Consider the following 16,595-nt stretch of genomic DNA (forward strand, 5'->3'; position numbering starts at 1 on the left):
GCAGAGATGGCGGGGTGAACGGTCACAGTCAGCAGAGGAGCGGGTGAGTGGTGAGGGGTGTCCAATGGGGGGGTGGGCACCTATCCGCGGTAGCGCACACTCCCCCTAGTCCCAACAATGTCTCGCTGAGTGCGATGCCACTCTCAGCCACACAGCAAGGACGATCAAATGGCCCCCCGGTCGCAGCAGAAGTAGGCCCACTGGGTGCACCACGCAGATCCCTCACCCTGGATCGAGGCCATCGCTGGTCGTCAGTGCACACAGCGCGCGGCGATCCCTCCGCAGGACGATCTCTCGTACAAAGACCAGAAAGCGAATGTCAGCGGAGTCCCCTCGAGCGCAGCCGGGTGAAGCCCAGTAGGGTACAGCTGCGCGGTAGGCTGCAGCTGAGAAGCAGGCACACTGAGGCACTCATCCGGGTTGCCGGGCCGCTCTCAGCAGTGGTCCACGGTAGCTTGGCTGCGGGCGAGGCCAACAGCCCAGTGCGGCAGAAGATCGACACCGCCTCCAGAAGCCCGCAACCGGTGCGCCGCGCAGGCAAGGATCAGAAGCCGGCCCGCCCCCCAGGTACTAACATATCTTACACCGGGATGCCCGCCACTCCCAATCAAAGTGATACTACTCACCGGTCACCAGCTGGGCAGCGCAACTTCACCACAGTGCCAACAGGCCCCGTCCGGCACCACCAGAAGCTCACCAAAGCCTCACGCTCAGAGCAACTCCTGGGCCGCCATGTTGTCAGCGCGGGTCCGGGGAATCACCAGCCTCTCGCTCGGCCAGCTGTCCACGCAGAGTCCAGATTAGCATGAGCAAAGTAGCCCGTAGCACTCCGCTGCTCGGTTCCTATAGGTAGGGCGTCAACCAGGACAGGAAGACAATGATTTTAAGCGGATTGATGGCTCGGCCGGTGGAGCTTCTCTACAGAGCGGCCATCTTGCCTTGCGCTCTCTTGCGCCCCCCCACAGTCACGTATTAGTTGTAGGGGGCAGCAGACAAGAGCAAGATTACAACCACTGGTAACTAGGCTTTGCATTGGCCTGCGATCCACCTTGGTACCCAGGTAAACAAACCTGTGATCCTTCTTTAATCATGACCAGCTGTAGGTTGTGCAGTGTTTGGATGACGATTGACAGTGTGCCATTGTCCTGGTCTTTCATGTTATGAAGGTAGAGCATGCTGTACCTATCTTGGCGCATACACACCCTTCCATTGATGAAGCTGGTTGAACCTCCTACACCTATTTGCGCATCGGTGAAGAGACAGATCTCTTTAGGAATGTCTTGAATCTGTCCCAACCAAAGTATTCTGCTGACCTTTTTTTGCATACTTGGGGTAGAAGCGTGGTGCCTTTGCTGATGGGGTGGTGATGCAGTGCAGATAGATCTTCTCTCGGTATCACCAATTTTGGTATGTAGCCGGTGACTGGAGATCCTTCTCCAGTCTGGGACCAGCTGGGTGTAGGCGTGGTCGCTGCATTACCATTAGTAGTCCATCAAGGTGGAGGTGCCCCACTGCATATCATTATTATTGGTTATACTCTTGCATTTGGCTGTTCACCCCAACAGGTATTGTCCCCTTCCCCTAAAACACAAGGAATACACTGGTAGCTTCCTGACCACACTGGGTTTCTTCTTACCTTCTATCCATGTGTAACTCCTGCCTCTGATTTCCAGGAGTCTTGGCATGAGGTCAGGAAAGTGTCATTCATCCTGACTCCACAGGACATGTTGTCACTTTTGTTCCCCAAATTTATGGCTCTGCAGGTAAACCGAACCTTGGGGTTCCACTTGTTGTACATAAACACACCTCCAGTTACACTATGGGCTAGCCTTGGTCCATAGGTTGGTACTTGTGCAGACACGTTATTGCACAGGGCTGAGGGCTTGTGAACTCCAAGAAACCCTTATAGGGGATGGGTTTAGGCCCTGTGTGTGTTCTAAGACCATGCCTTCCCCTTTTTATTGAGTTTGTCTACATTGGATTGGATCTCATCCTGCTGTGTCAGGATGTAAAGGAGTTCAGGTTTGATAACGTACTTGGTTAGGTTCACTGTGACTTCCTGTGCTGCTATAGTGTTGGGCTGGAGTTTGGCTTTTATTCAGCATGAGGCTGTGTTGGGCGGTACCTCCTGGGACAGGTATAGTCTGAACCCACTGCATGGGGTGTGAATGAGCAATCATAGCAGGAGTTGGGTAGATGCTTTGCTCCCCACTAAGATCATATGTTGAGACCAGGTGCTGTGTATTAGTGCACTATGTAATCGTTGTATGTGGTGAAGTTCTATGTTAAACGGTTTAGATCCCAGGACACTCACTAGACCACTTTACCTGGTGTCCTTTGCTGAACTTCACCTGTTCCAGTACGGTGACTCATAGCTGAAGAAACATAAAAGCACATAGGGCAAAAGACAATACACAGGTGAATATTTTTAGTCGGGATATGAAAGAGTCAATGTAATGTCCGGGGGTAGCCCTAGGGGCGCTCCTTTCTGCAAAGTGTTCGCAAAGTCCGGAGGTAGCCCTACGGGCGCTTCTGTCCCCAAAGTGTAATTAGTTCATATTAGAAAAAGTTTGTGATGGTGACTCCTTTGATGGTTGTGGTAGTGATGAGTCCAAGCAAATATCTGACAAGTGGTACCATGACTCTTTCCCTTCGACCTTGTCAGCAGTAGGAGTTGAAAAGACTACTTTGAAGGGCCGTTCAAACTTGCTTTCTTTCCCCTGGCGATGAAAGTTGTGGATCAGGACTCGGTCTGCTGTATGGTGTAGAGTAGGCCCATGGAGGTGCGCACCCCCTTCCTTTGGGTAACCTGTTTAGAGAGGAGTCTGCAAGTTTTGGTCAGTTCAGAGAAATATAGGAACCGTTTATTACCCAAGACCTCGGAGCTGGACTCTGCGCCTAGTTTGGTTCTGCTCTAAGGTATTGGCTTCGGAATTGACCTACCAGTGACCAGCTGAAATGGGGACGGTTAGATGGTGGTCTCGGCTTGGGCTGACACTTAAATGACACTGGATATGATGTACACCAAGGGTCTCACTTAGATTTTGGTGGACAGGTTACTCCATCACAAGCATGACGAGTATCCCGCCCGCCACATTAGAAGTGCATTTAATCCAGTGCCAATTGTAGTAAGATGGACTGGGATATCTGTCACATTTGTGATGCAATAACCAGTCTGCCAAACTCCAAACCAATCTTCAATTCTGCAACCAATGTTGTAGTAGAGAGAACCAGTGTTGGACTTGGCCCTTTTTGCAGGGTCATCCCTGAACTTTTTGCCTTCCGCCTGTATTTTGTCCGACCTGTTTTGGTTGGTTTTATGACTCTGGGCGCACTGCTGGTCCCGACTACTCAGAGCTCTAATTCTTGTCGGCCACAGGTACACTAAACTACTCTCCCAGGAGCAGTACGCTCTGGACACTGACTGTTTGCAAGTCACCATCCTCAATGTTCATGTAATTTTTTTTATTGTATACTATGTGTTCCTTTCCTCCCCCATGCACATCCTTTACTCTAGCTGCATGCCTGCTACACTGGTCTTGTTGAGATCTCCTGGAGGTTGTCACCCATGGGCCTGACCTGAGAGGCTGCATTTCTCCTTATTGCAAAAACAACAAGTGATGGACTGAATGTGGATCAATGTCACACACTCCCCCAGTCAAAAGATCTGGGCCCAAATCCATCGTTTTTTTGCACTCCACACCACCCTGGGTTAGACAATGGCGATATGCAAATCAGCTCTGACCCTGTTGCCCCATGGGAACAGTCCAGTCCGAACTACAAAAGCCATGTCCTTCCCAGAACGGAATCAAGCATCCGAGGACCGGACCGGTTTCGAGGTAACACCTCTCTTCAGCCCGGCTAGCTTGACTCCAAGTGGTGTGGAGTGCCTGGGACCCACGTCTGGGCATCCCCAGCGCACTTAGGGCGGCAATTGCAAAAACAACAAGTGATGGACTGAATGTGGATCAATGTCACACACTCCCCCAGTCAAAAGATCTGGGCCCAAATCCATCGTTTTTTTGCACTCCACACCACCCTGGGTTAGACAATGGCGATATGCAAATCAGCTCTGACCCTGTTGCCCCATGGGAACAGTCCAGTCCGAACTACAAAAGCCATGTCCTTCCCAGAACGGAATCAAGCATCCGAGGACCGGACCGGTTTCGAGGTAACACCTCTCTTCAGCCCGGCTAGCTTGACTCCAAGTGGTGTGGAGTGCCTGGGACCCACGTCTGGGCATCCCCAGCGCACTTAGGGCGGCAATTGCAAAAACAACAAGTGATGGACTGAATGTGGATCAATGTCACACACTCCCCCAGTCAAAAGATCTGGGCCCAAATCCATCGTTTTTTTGCACTCCACACCACCCTGGGTTAGACAATGGCGATATGCAAATCAGCTCTGACCCTGTTGCCCCATGGGAACAGTCCAGTCCGAACTACAAAAGCCATGTCCTTCCCAGAACGGAATCAAGCATCCGAGGACCGGACCGGTTTCGAGGTAACACCTCTCTTCAGCCCGGCTAGCTTGACTCCAAGTGGTGTGGAGTGCCTGGGACCCACGTCTGGGCATCCCCAGCGCACTTAGGGCGGCAATTGCAAAAACAACAAGTGATGGACTGAATGTGGATCAATGTCACACACTCCCCCAGTCAAAAGATCTGGGCCCAAATCCATCGTTTTTTTGCACTCCACACCACCCTGGGTTAGACAATGGCGATATGCAAATCAGCTCTGACCCTGTTGCCCCATGGGAACAGTCCAGTCCGAACTACAAAAGCCATGTCCTTCCCAGAACGGAATCAAGCATCCGAGGACCGGACCGGTTTCGAGGTAACACCTCTCTTCAGCCCGGCTAGCTTGACTCCAAGTGGTGTGGAGTGCCTGGGACCCACGTCTGGGCATCCCCAGCGCACTTAGGGCGGCAATTGCAAAAACAACAAGTGATGGACTGAATGTGGATCAATGTCACACACTCCCCCAGTCAAAAGATCTGGGCCCAAATCCATCGTTTTTTTGCACTCCACACCACCCTGGGTTAGACAATGGCGATATGCAAATCAGCTCTGACCCTGTTGCCCCATGGGAACAGTCCAGTCCGAACTACAAAAGCCATGTCCTTCCCAGAACGGAATCAAGCATCCGAGGACCGGACCGGTTTCGAGGTAACACCTCTCTTCAGCCCGGCTAGCTTGACTCCAAGTGGTGTGGAGTGCCTGGGACCCACGTCTGGGCATCCCCAGCGCACTTAGGGCGGCAATTGCAAAAACAACAAGTGATGGACTGAATGTGGATCAATGTCACACACTCCCCCAGTCAAAAGATCTGGGCCCAAATCCATCATTTTTTTGCACTCCACACCACCCTGGGTTAGACAATGGCGATATGCAAATCAGCTCTGACCCTGTTGCCCCATGGGAACAGTCCAGTCCGAACTACAAAAGCCATGTCCTTCCCAGAACGGAATCAAGCATCCGAGGACCGGACCGGTTTCGAGGTAACACCTCTCTTCAGCCCGGCTAGCTTGACTCCAAGTGGTGTGGAGTGCCTGGGACCCACGTCTGGGCATCCCCAGCGCACTTAGGGCGGCAATTGCAAAAACAACAAGTGATGGACTGAATGTGGATCAATGTCACACACTCCCCCAGTCAAAAGATCTGGGCCCAAATCCATCGTTTTTTTGCACTCCACACCACCCTGGGTTAGACAATGGCGATATGCAAATCAGCTCTGACCCTGTTGCCCCATGGGAACAGTCCAGTCCGAACTACTGACCCAGGGTGGTGTGGAGTGCAAAAAAACGATGGATTTGGGCCCAGATCTTTTGACTGGGGGAGTGTGTGACATTGATCCACATTCAGTCCATCACTTGTTGTTTTTTGCAATTGCCGCCCTAAGTGCGCTGGGGATGCCCAGACGTGGGTCCCAGGCACTCCACACCACTTGGAGTCAAGCTAGCCGGGCTGAAGAGAGGTGTTACCTCGAAACCGGTCCGGTCCTCGGATGCTTGATTCCGGTCTGGGAAAGATATGGCTGTTGTAGTTCGGACTGGACTGTTCCCATGGGGCAACAGGGTCAGAGCTGATTTGCATAAAGCCATTATCTGACCCAGGGTGGTGTGGAGTGCAAAAAAACGATGGATTTGGGCCCAGATCTTTTGACTGGGGGAGTGTGTGACATTGATCCACATTCAGTCCATCACTTGTTGTTTTTTGCAATTGCCGCCCTAAGTGCGCTGGGGATGCCCAGACGTGGGTCCCAGGCACTCCACACCACTTGGAGTCAAGCTAGCCGGGCTGAAGAGAGGTGTTACCTCGAAACCGGTCCGGTCCTCGGATGCTTGATTCCGGTCTGGGAAAGATATGGCTGTTGTAGTTCGGACTGGACTGTTCCCATGGGGCAACAGGGTCAGAGCTGATTTTCATAAAGCCATTATCTGACCCAGGGTGGTGTGGAGTGCAAAAAAACGATGGATTTGGGCCCAGATCTTTTGACTGGGGGAGTGTGTGACATTGATCCACATTCAGTCCATCACTTGTTGTTTTTTGCAATTGCCGCCCTAAGTGCGCTGGGGATGCCCAGACGTGGGTCCCAGGCACTCCACACCACTTGGAGTCAAGCTAGCCGGGCTGAAGAGAGGTGTTACCTCGAAACCGGTCCGGTCCTCGGATGCTTGATTCCGGTCTGGGAAAGATATGGCTGTTGTAGTTCGGACTGGACTGTTCCCATGGGGCAACAGGGTCAGAGCTGATTTGCATAAAGCCATTATCTGACCTAGGGTGGTGTGGAGTGCAAAAAAACGATGGATTTGGGCCCAGATCTTTTGACTGGGGGAGTGTGTGACATTGATCCACATTCAGTCCATCACTTGTTGTTTTTTGCAATTGCCGCCCTAAGTGCGCTGGGGATGCCCAGACGTGGGTCCCAGGCACTCCACACCACTTGGAGTCAAGCTAGCCGGGCTGAAGAGAGGTGTTACCTCGAAACCGGTCCGGTCCTCGGATGCTTGATTCCGGTCTGGGAAAGATATGGCTGTTGTAGTTCGGACTGGACTGTTCCCATGGGGCAACAGGGTCAGAGCTGATTTGCATAAAGCCATTATCTGACCCAGGGTGGTGTGGAGTGCAAAAAAACGATGGATTTGGGCCCAGATCTTTTGACTGGGGGAGTGTGTGACATTGATCCACATTCAGTCCATCACTTGTTGTTTTTTGCAATTGCCGCCCTAAGTGCGCTGGGGATGCCCAGACGTGGGTCCCAGGCACTCCACACCACTTGGAGTCAAGCTAGCCGGGCTGAAGAGAGGTGTTACCTCGAAACCGGTCCGGTCCTCGGATGCTTGATTCCGGTCTGGGAAAGATATGGCTGTTGTAGTTCGGACTGGACTGTTCCCATGGGGCAACAGGGTCAGAGCTGATTTGCATAAAGCCATTATCTGACCCAGGGTGGTGTGGAGTGCAAAAAAACGATGGATTTGGGCCCAGATCTTTTGACTGGGGGAGTGTGTGACATTGATCCACATTCAGTCCATCACTTGTTGTTTTTGGCAATTGCCGCCCTAAGTGCGCTGGGGATGCCCAGACGTGGGTCCCAGGCACTCCACACCACTTCGAGTCAAGCTAGCCGGGCTGAAGAGAGGTGTTACCTCGAAACCGGTCCGGTCCTCGGATGCTTGATTCCGGTCTGGGAAAGATATGGCTGTTGTAGTTCGGACTGGACTGTTCCCATGGGGCAACAGGGTCAGAGCTGATTTGCATAAAGCCATTATCTGACCCAGGGTGGTGTGGAGTGCAAAAAAACGATGGATTTGGGCCCAGATCTTTTGACTGGGGGAGTGTGTGACATTGATCCACATTCAGTCCATCACTTGTTGTTTTTTGCAATTGCCGCCCTAAGTGCGCTGGGGATGCCCAGACGTGGGTCCCAGGCACTCCACACCACTTGGAGTCAAGCTAGCCGGGCTGAAGAGAGGTGTTACCTCGAAACCGGTCCGGTCCTCGGATGCTTGATTCCGGTCTGGGAAAGATATGGCTGTTGTAGTTCGGACTGGACTGTTCCCATGGGGCAACAGGGTCAGAGCTGATTTGCATAAAGCCATTATCTGACCCAGGGTGGTGTGGAGTGCAAAAAAACGATGGATTTGGGCCCAGATCTTTTGACTGGGGGAGTGTGTGACATTGATCCACATTCAGTCCATCACTTGTTGTTTTTTGCAATTGCCGCCCTAAGTGCGCTGGGGATGCCCAGACGTGGGTCCCAGGCACTCCACACCACTTGGAGTCAAGCTAGCCGGGCTGAAGAGAGGTGTTACCTCGAAACCGGTCCGGTCTTCGGATGCTTGATTCCGGTCTGGGAAAGATATGGCTGTTGTAGTTCGGACTGGACTGTTCCCATGGGGCAACAGGGTCAGAGCTGATTTGCATAAAGCCATTATCTGACCCAGGGTGGTGTGGAGTGCAAAAAAACGATGGATTTGGGCCCAGATCTTTTGACTGGGGGAGTGTGTGACATTGATCCACATTCAGTCCATCACTTGTTGTTTTTTGCAATTGCCGCCCTAAGTGCGCTGGGGATGCCCAGACGTGGGTCCCAGGCACTCCACACCACTTGGAGTCAAGCTAGCCGGGCTGAAGAGAGGTGTTACCTCGAAACCGGTCCGGTCCTCGGATGCTTGATTCCGGTCTGGGAAAGATATGGCTGTTGTAGTTCGGACTGGACTGTTCCCATGGGGCAACAGGGTCAGAGCTGATTTGCATAAAGCCATTATCTGACCCAGGGTGGTGTGGAGTGCAAAAAAACGATGGATTTGGGCCCAGATCTTTTGACTGGGGGAGTGTGTGACATTGATCCACATTCAGTCCATCACTTGTTGTTTTTTGCAATTGCCGCCCTAAGTGCGCTGGGGATGCCCAGACGTGGGTCCCAGGCACTCCACACCACTTGGAGTCAAGCTAGCCGGGCTGAAGAGAGGTGTTACCTCGAAACCGGTCCGGTCCTCGGATGCTTGATTCCGGTCTGGGAAAGATATGGCTGTTGTAGTTCGGACTGGACTGTTCCCATGGGGCAACAGGGTCAGAGCTGATTTGCATAAAGCCATTATCTGACCCAGGGTGGTGTGGAGTGCAAAAAAACGATGGATTTGGGCCCAGATCTTTTGACTGGGGGAGTGTGTGACATTGATCCACATTCAGTCCATCACTTGTTGTTTTTTGCATTTCTCCTTATAGCACTCACCACGGGCTGCGTCTACCCCACCTGCCCAGATGAGTATTAAATTCCTGACCCTTAACGGGAAGGGGCTCAATAACCCTGTTAAACGCAGAGCCGTTTTGCCTCATCTACAGAATTCCAAGGCACACATCTGCCTGCTGCAGGAGACCCACCTATTGCGCAGCGATACACATCGGCTACGCTCCAAGGCCTTTCCTCAGCAATATTTCTCCTCCCTCCCAACTAAAAAGCCGGAGTGGCCATTCTCATTTCAAAGCTGCTTGAGATCACTGGGAGACTCTTGCACTCTCACTAATGGTGGGGCAGCGTGATCTCACGCCGTCTACCATCTATGTCCCCAACCAGGGCCAGGAGGCGTTTTCTTGGGAGGTGGTGGCGGACTTGACATCCTCCTTCGATGGACAAATACTCATGGGGGCGACTTGAATATTGTGTTCGATGGGCAGTGGGATCGCTCGGCTCAGAGGCTGAGACAATCTGGCGCTATCTCTAACAATGTGCGTCAATGGTTACACGACCATGCTCAACGTGTGGCGTCATCTTCACCCTGTCAAGGGACTACACCTTCTACTCTCACTCCCGAGGTACCTATGCCCGGTTGGATTATTTCTTAGGGTCGCCATATCTCCTTCATTCATACCAGACTCAGACATTGAGCCCCAGGTGCTCTCAGACCACCATCTCTGACTATGACCCTGCTGTCTCCCCCTATCACTCGCCTCCCTTCTCATGGAGGCTTAGAGATACGCTCCTTCACCGCCCTGAAGTCATCACCCCTCTCAACAAGGCGATACAGGACTACTTAGTTGAGAATGACACCCCTGAAGTATCCATAGTGTCCCTGTGAGAAACACTTAAGTTGGTAGCTAGGAGTGACCTAATAGCCACATCCGCCGCAGACAATAGGATACACAAAGAGAAGCGGGAGGAGTTTTCACAGCACGTCTCTGAACTAGCGGGGATCCACAAGAGAACAGGCGCCCTGAGGGTATGGAGGCAACTAAAGAATGCACAAGAACAACTCACCAGCTTAGACTTGGACCGAGCAGAATATGCGGGCCTCAGGCTTAAACATACATTTTACACAGGTGGAGACAAATGCAGTCGCTTGTTAGCGCATAACCTCCGCACGCAGCACTAGGCAGCGGCTGTCCCACTGATTATAGATGAGGTGGGCTCTGAACTTTCCTGGGAGGAGGATATCTCTTGCGCCTTCCGAGATTTTTATGCCCATCCTTACTCAGCACCGCAGATACCAGAGCAGAATCCTCCTGCATATTTTCAGGGTTTAACACCCTCATGTCTGTCATCCCCCCAGGCCGACTTGCTAGATAGCCCGATCCGAATTGAGGAGATAGTTTCAGCCATTGCAAGGGTCAAGCTTCTTAAATCACCCGGCCCAGACGGGTTCACCCCCATTTTTTTAATAAAACCTTCTGTTCAGTCCTGGACCCAATGCTAACATGATTTAATAACACGATCTGAGATGCCCCCCACGATGCTGATCTCATCAGTGGTAGTTCTGCCCAAGCCCGGGAACGATATTAAGCTCTGCGCCTCATACAGGCCTATTTCCCTGTTGAACATCGACCTTAAGCTCTTTACCGGAATATTGGCAGCCAGGCTTGGCCCGCTAATGCCCGGGTTAATTGAACCCAACCAGGCTGGATTTGTGGCAACGAGGCAATGTAACGACAACACCAGGAGGCTGCTCCACCACCTGGACAAGGCACACCGCCAACCAGTAGATCGTTTGGTGCTAACTGTTGATGCCGAAAAAATGTTTGATAGGGTGTCCTGGAGGCTACCCTTGGGGTGGTTTGGGATAGGCAGCCGATTCCGTAAATGGGTGCTCAGAGGGTATAGCAGATCCAGAGGTTCAACACAACAGATACTCCACTACCATATAGTAACCTGGGCCCATAAACTCACAGTGCGTAAAACCGCTGGCTTCGAGTTTGTTGATTTTCACAACATTCAGGATTAGTTATTTAATACCTCTGTTCGCTTTTAACTAATCCTTCACGGATCAAAAAATTCTTTCCTCTGGTCGATGGACCATTAGTTGAACGAGTTGATGGTGAGAATAACATAAACTAACTTACTTATACTTTAAATTATGATGAAATAACCACAGACTCCATTGTAATTTAAATCTTTATCTAAATTTCAAGTGCATGTGAACCATCTCAAATACACAGTGCAATCACCGTCATTCATGGAAGGAAAATTCAATTAATGAAACTCCATACATTTGCCTCAGACTCATACAATAACCAATGCTCAGAGAGGTAGAGGACAGAGAGAAAACAACATTCATCAATTAACGAGTGTAGGAAGGTGGCTACCTGACTATGGTTACCCCAGATTTTTTGCCTGTGTTTAGCTGGTTTTTTGACTTAGTTGACCTGGTTCCCTGCTAATCAGGGCCCCAGGCCATCTGCTCTCTCTGTAAAATGGATTCCATGTACCCTAGGTACATACCACAATTGGAAATGGACTCCTTGTCAGCCCCTGTATAATGCACTATAGGTGCCCAGGGCCTAGGGGCCACCAAGGCCTACCAGGGGCTGCAGCATATCTTTTGCCACCCCTGGCTGGTTCTTAAATTGACACAACTGGCTGATCACTCAGCTGGGGTAAGGTGGTGTAAGCACCCCTTACTTAGATATAGTATACCTATATCTAAACCTATATCTGGACACATATAAACCTGTGAGCCACTCCTATGGAAGGCCTCATCAATCCTGGAGGCAGAGTGCGTGGTTTAATGTGAGATGGAGCTCTAGCATGAGCTGAGCCTGTCTGCAGCCGTCGGGAACAACTCCCTAAGCTGTTTCAGGATAAGGCCATACCATATACTCTTAAGTGCCTTATAATCCTCGCGGTTATATAGCAACTTTGGTTTGGCTTTATCAAAACATGTCGTGTAAGGTGTCATACAATTTGGAATACTATCCCCTCGCCAGTTCTGGCGACGGGGATAGCATTCCACCCCTTGAGAGGGGTAAGACATGTTACTTTGCTTAAATGCGGTTAATTTCTAAAAAGGCCTTAGATCCACAAAATGGATGCCTCTGCCACAGACAAGAGTCTGACCCCCTGCAGCTGACCGAAACTCAGCCAAATGGGGCCTGGACAAAGGGTTTCCTGTCGCAGGGGGGTGTTACCACTCTCCAGACAGGAGATAGTGGATTGTAGCAGGGAGGTTTGAAAGAAACCAGACACTGCTTGGGGCGCACAAGGCTGCCCCTTGCATAATCCGGCCAAACCGGTTCTGGGGCACTCCAGCCCTCGTGCCAGGGCGGCCTGGATCAAAGGAAGGGGGTGTATCCACCCACTTCCTGGGTCCCACCCATAGGAGGGGACCTAGCAGGTAATCCAGCCCCCAAAATTAGTATAAGACTGGGAGCAGTGCCAATGCACTTCAGATTATCCTGAAGAAACATAAGAAACGAAATTCTGGACCCTTCGACATCCTACTCGACGTAGAAGCCCGAAGAATCTCCCTTGTGGTCAAGGAGTGACCACCCTGTGCAAACAGGCACCATCCAGCTATCGACGTCTACTTTGTTGCAGTTCCCGCCGGAACTCGAGCGACAGAGATCGACGAGATCAAGCTTGCCTGCTTTCCAACAGCCCGATCCACAGTCCCTGCAGAGCTGAGACCCGTGGAGGCGACCGGAAGCGTGGGGCACGCCATCTTGAATTGACCACGAGACGCTGACCGTGCAGCCCAGGAGTGACCCTCGAAGCTGTACACCGGGGTTTGAGAAGCCCCAACCCTGAGCCACACTTGCACCGAAGTTCAGCCCTCCACACTCGACGAGTGCTGCGTGGGGCCCTTCTGCTTCTTTTGGCTCAACGCGTTGGCCCGGTCACTTGCCAGCCGGCTAGTGGCCCCTGTGCCGACGAAAACTTGAAATCGACTTGCGAATCTGGTTGCTCCAGATCTGCACCAGCTCCCCTGAAAAGGAGCTCCCACTCTGACCCTCCTGGTTCGAGTGAGAAGCAATCTCCCGGTTCCGCGTGGATTGCTTTTGCCAAGTGTTGTTTGCTCCAATCTTGAAGCCGACAGCGCCGACGGCGAGAGCCTGCGTGGGACAGATCGTGACCTGCTCCTGGACGTCGTAGATGCCCCAGAGCCCACGTGACAGCGGAGAGAAGCTCCTCGACAGCGACCTGATTGCGCCCGACATTGCCTGGTATCGTCCTGGTTCCACCCTGGTCACTGCTGAGTGACCCAGACTCTGTCCCCTCTGCTTTCAGGTACTTTTCGACTCGAGTCCACCCTTGGACTCCACCGGACACTTCTCTTTCACCCCGCCTGCAGCCCTTTCAGCTTCAAGCACCAAGAGCCTGCGTGACGAAACCCGACTCAACTTCGACCCTGTGCACCCGCTTCCTGTGGGTGAGGTAACTTTGCTCCGCCGGTGTTCCCACACTGGTACACATCTCTAGGGTCTGTGTCTTAAGTTTTGTTCCTCTAGGTTCAGCGGAAGTGTCCTTAAACTTTAACTTTACAACTTTTACGCACCATTGGTTAACATTGGTGCATGCGTGCGCTTTCCGCACTGCTCCCGAATCCCGTGGGCCTCTCCCGACTTCAGCACTGCTTGTCCTGACTGCTCCCAGCGATTCCCTAGGCCCTAGGCCTAACCACTGTTCGATTGGTATCTCTTATACCACTTGTTTAGTATATGGTTTGAGTGGCCCCCCGCCCTCATCCATAATTGTGCAACTTTGTATGTTTAAACTGTGCTTTTGATTTAACGCTTGTGCCCCTTTATTCATAAAGAATACTGGGGATTGTTTTTAGTAATAAATACATATATTTTTATAATATATACTTGTGTGGTGTCCTTTCATTTGATATTACAGGATTGTATGTGGTAAAACAGCTCGCTTAACACGACCTCTTAAGTTAAGCCTTTAGGCTGCTTAGTCCATGCTACCCCTAGGATAGCTTGTCTAATAAGGTTGACTTACAACCTGACACCATAAGGGATTTTTGGTCTGATAATAGGTGGTTCCAGAATTGGAAACATCACCTATCAGGCCAACTTCTCACATTGGTGAGCAGCGGTGCGGATTTGAGCTTGCTGTTGTTTTACCATTGCAATCTTTTATCAAATTGAAAGATCACATCAAGTACCTCTAGGTACATATAAAATCAAAAGCTTAGCATACTTAAGTTCTACTGAACTTAGTAGTTGTAGATTAAAGGGATTAGCACACCCTGACTACAACTCACTAGCAAGGTACAGTAGGGAAACACTTAGTGTAGGTAGGTGCATCACTTACACCACACTAGAGTCATGTCTGACACAGGAAAAGCCTCAGGGTCTGCTCCTGTGACAGTTGACCTTACCAAGGCAACTTCCAGCTATGACAAATTAACCCGAAAGGACTTGATTGCCTTGTGCATATCAAGAGGGTTAAAAAGGGGCAGAAGTCCCACCTGTCCTATCCTGATAGCCATTCTAGAGCAGGATGACTTAGAGAAGGGAAATGAAGCTCCCTTAGAATCAGGAGATGGAGTGAACCCCCCTGTAACTGATACCCCTCAAGAGGAAGGAGAAGAGGAGGAAGAAGAGGAGGAGGAGGACTCAGATGTAGAGGACCCAGAAGATCAGGATCAGAGGGGTAGCCAGGTCCAAGTTGCCAGGCTTAACCAGGCCAACTTAGACCTACTGGGAAATGGAGAGGGCCAACACCTCCCCAGATCCAACCATATCATTCTCCCAGGCAACAGAAGAGTGAGATCTCCCTCAGGGGACTCTCATATTTCTAGTGCCTCAAGAGAATCTCAGAGAGGTATGACTGCCTCTCAGAAGATAGAGCATAGGGCCAGAATGAGGGCTGTCAAACTCCAAATAGAGAGGGAGGAGGTAGCCTTGGCTCAAGCTAGACTTGCCTTGGCAAGAGAGCAAAAATTGTGTGGCTTAGATGCCACTGGTGGCAGCAATATTCCTAAAGAGAAACCCAGGTCCTATGATAGTAGAAACCTGACAAAGATTGTGCCCCCCTACAAGGAAGGGGATGACATCCACAAGTGGATAACTGCTCTTGAGAGAGCCTGCATGGTACAGCAGGTTCCTGAGGAACAGTGGGCAGCAATCTTATGGTACTCCTTTTCAGAGAAAGGGAGAGATAAGCTCCTCACTGTTAGACATGAGGATGCAAACAATTACAAAGTCCTGAAGAGTGTCCTAATAGATGGGTTTGGCTTAACCACTGAACAGTACAGGTTGAAGTTCAGAGACACCCAGAAGACACAGACACAGGACTGGACTGATTTTGTTGATTGTGCAACTAAGGCTCTGGAGGGTTGGCTACATGGCAGCAAAGTACATGACTTTACAGGATTGTATAATTTGATTATGAGGGAGCAGATCCTAAGTAATTGTCAGAACCAGCTCTTACACCAGCACCTGGTGGACTCTGATCTGACCTCTCCCCAAGAATTGGGAAAGAAGGTAGACAAGTGGGTCAGAACCAGGATTAGGCCTAAGAATCAGGACAGTAACCAGAAGAAGGAGTCTACCAAGCCTCAAGATAAGGGTGGGGATAAAAATAAAGAAAAGACTTCCCCAGGGCCCCAAAACTCCAAGAATGGGGGTGGGTCCCAAGACACTTCTTCAACAGAGAAAAAGCCTTATTGTTATGCCTGTAAACAGGTTGGGCATTACAAAACAGACAACTGTTGTCCCAAGAATAACAATAAAGAAAATATACCTCCAAAGCCAGCTTCAACACCTCCTGTTACTGTCAGCAGTAACCCCCCAGGAAGTGGGAGCACACCCAGGAATCTGGGTGGGTTTACCTTTGGAGCCCAGGAGGACCCTGGCCTATCCAGGTCCCCATCCCCAAATGATCTTGTTTATGAGACTGGCAGGGGGTTTGCCAACTTCTCTGATTGCCCAAATACTTTGAGCAAATATAGACAAGAACCCATCATCAATGGTTTGAAAGTTGAAGCTTTTAGAGACACAGGGGCTAGCATCACCATGGTGGCTGACTGTATAGTCCCCTCTAAGCAACTTTTACCAGGTGCCACATACCAGGTAAAAAACATTGATGGCGTCAAAACCAATCATCCCATGGCAGTAGTAAGTCTCAGCTGGGGCGGTGTCATTGGCCCAAAGAGAGTGGCAGTGTCATCAAACTTGCCTGTAGACTGCCTACTTGGTAATGATTTGGAAATCTCAGCCTGGGCTGAGGTTGAACAAGAAATCCATTCTAGAATGGTAAATTCCAATGGAAAGGTTAGTGGGGCTGTAATGTCTACAGCCCCAATTCAAGATGTCCTTCCTGAAAAGGTTGGTAGGGCTGAGAAACTCTCTGCCCCATCTTTAGCAA

General features: G+C 50.8%; 1 protein-coding gene across 1 annotated transcript in view; it reads left to right on the top strand.

The window, feature by feature from the left end:
* The window catches only part of LOC144769680 (uncharacterized), a 117,598-nt gene that overhangs the window by 80,430 nt on the left and 20,573 nt on the right, over positions 1–16,595 (top strand). The gene's annotated exons all lie outside the window — the stretch shown is intronic.

The sequence above is a fragment of the Lissotriton helveticus genome, chromosome 1_1, assembly GCF_964261635.1.
Source record: "Lissotriton helveticus chromosome 1_1, aLisHel1.1, whole genome shotgun sequence".
Taxonomy (NCBI): Eukaryota; Metazoa; Chordata; class Amphibia; order Caudata; family Salamandridae; genus Lissotriton; species Lissotriton helveticus.